Here is a 2,500-nt window from a genome sequence, read left to right as displayed (position 1 = left end):
ACAAAAATATCAAAATTATTTATGCAATATCTGAAGTTAACAAATCATTTAGATATGACACAAACTAGTGATCACAAGAGAAGCAAATATCTAAATCAAATAGAAAAGCTCTGTAAATAGAATATTATCTTAAAATAATAAACAAATAGTTACTTTGAATATGCACGAACTAAGTTGTATTTCTACGTTATTACATTAATCAACCATTAACCAACAACAAATAATAATCATGACAAATCAAATGATAGACAAAAGATCAATCTTACGCTCTATTGGACAACAACAGGACTTGTCACTGCCTGCACTCCCGTGGAGCTATCATTCTTAGAAAACAGTTATTTGAGTACACTTACAGACTAACCTATCTATTTCCATTAACTTAATAAAGATGCATATAACACAATATTACACGCGTTAGTTAAATTAAACAAGCAAGTTATTTCATTATACGTTCATAAAAATCGTCACTTTTTTCCTATGTTCCAGAATAACTCCCATCTTACCAAAATAACTCCCATGTTACTGAAATAACTCCCATGTTACTGAAATAACTCCCATGTTACTAAAATAACTCCCATGTTACTGAAATAACTCCCATGTTACTGAAATAACTCCCATGTTACTGAAATAACTCCCATGTTACTGAAATAACTCCCATGTTACTGAAATAACTCCCATGTTACTGAAATAACTCCCATGTTACTGAAATAACTCCCATGTTACTGAAATAACTCCCATGTTACTAAAATAACTCCCATCTTACCAAAATAACTCCCATCTTACCAAAATAACTCCCATCTTACCAAAATAACTCCCATCTTACCAAAATAACTCCCATCTTACCAAAATAACTCCCATGTTACTGAAATAACTCCCATGTTACTGAAATAACTCCCATGTTACTGAAATAACTCCCATGTCACTGAAATAACTCCCATGTTACTGAAATAACTCCCATGTTACGAAAATAACTCCCATGTTACTGAAATAACTCCCATGTTACTGAAATAACTCCCATGTTACTGAAATAACTCCCATGTCACTGAAATAACTCCCATGTTACTGAAATAACTCCCATGTTACTAAAATAACTCCCATGTTACTGTTCCCCATTTCTAATTCCTGTCCACTATGTTCCACCACGACAGTACACTAAATTACTCCAGAAGGGCTTACTCAGGATGAACCACCAAAAGGAACATGGCTACTGGATGCTACTCGTCCAGTCTCCGTCACTGAGCATCCTTTTATTTTCAATATATGCTGTTATCATTTAACCATTTCTTATAGTTGGAAAGATACATGCCTCAGGACTTTTCTGTGTCTCAGCAAATTTTTAACGCTATTTATCACTTTCCACTTTTTCTACCTGCCATCCGACTGAATTTCTTGTTCCCAGCGCGATTGATTGGAACTGCTTGCTTCGCGCACGTAAATCATTTTTTGTTTCTGTTGGATCATCACGTGGTGTCGCCCTGTCTCGTGATATCTTCGCCGCTTCGGATCATGGTGTCTCTATTCTTATTTATGAAAACCTCCTTTCCTATTGACTGACCGAATCCTCGCTTTTTCTCACGTCTCGTCCAACTTTGTTTGTTTGACCCGCCCTTGTGGCATCCGCTTTGGCTCACTTGTTCGCATGATGACGATGGATTCCTTCGTGTGTCTACGGCATATATATGTATGTATATATATATATATATATATATATATATATATATATATATATATATATATATATATATATATCTGTGAGTGTGTGTGTTTGTGCGTGTGTGCGTGTGTGTGTGTGTGTGTGTGTGTGTGTGTGTGTGTGTGTGTGTGTGTGTGTGTGTGTGTGTGTGTGTGTGTGTGGGTGTATGTGAGTGCGTGTGCGTGTGCGTGTGCGTGTGTGTGTGTGTATGTGTGTGGGTGTGTGTATGTACATATAAACACACACACACACACACACACACACACACACACTCACACATATATATATATATATATATATAAATATATATATATATATATATATAAATATATATATATATGTTGTGTGTGTGTGTGTGTGTGTGTATAAATAGCAATATTTATCATGATCCAACGTCTAACATCTATCTACAATGCATGTCGTGCCTGTGGTTACTTTCCAAAAAGACTCAAAACTGCACTTATCACGTTAGTACCTGCAGCTGACAAACCCCCAAATAGACCAGAAAACCACATCAATCTCCCTGTTGGAAATACCTGGCAAGATCCTAGAAAAGACCATTAATAACCACCTAAAAGTACATTTGGAAAACAAATTCTTGAATGACAAACTATATAGTTTTCACGAATCACGAGGCGCCACCACAGCCATTGCCATCGCATGAGGAAATAGCCATAGCACTTGCAAACAAAAAAAGGTCACTGTATTCCACCGAGATGTTGCAAAGGCCTTTGATAAGGCACCCTGGGATGACACACTGTATACTCAGTCATTCAGTCAGTAAGTCAGCCAGCCACCCAGTCTAGT

The sequence above is a fragment of the Penaeus vannamei genome, chromosome 9 (assembly GCF_042767895.1).
Source record: "Penaeus vannamei isolate JL-2024 chromosome 9, ASM4276789v1, whole genome shotgun sequence".
Lineage (NCBI taxonomy): Eukaryota > Metazoa > Arthropoda > Malacostraca > Decapoda > Penaeidae > Penaeus > Penaeus vannamei.
This window is presented reverse-complemented; position numbering follows the sequence as displayed.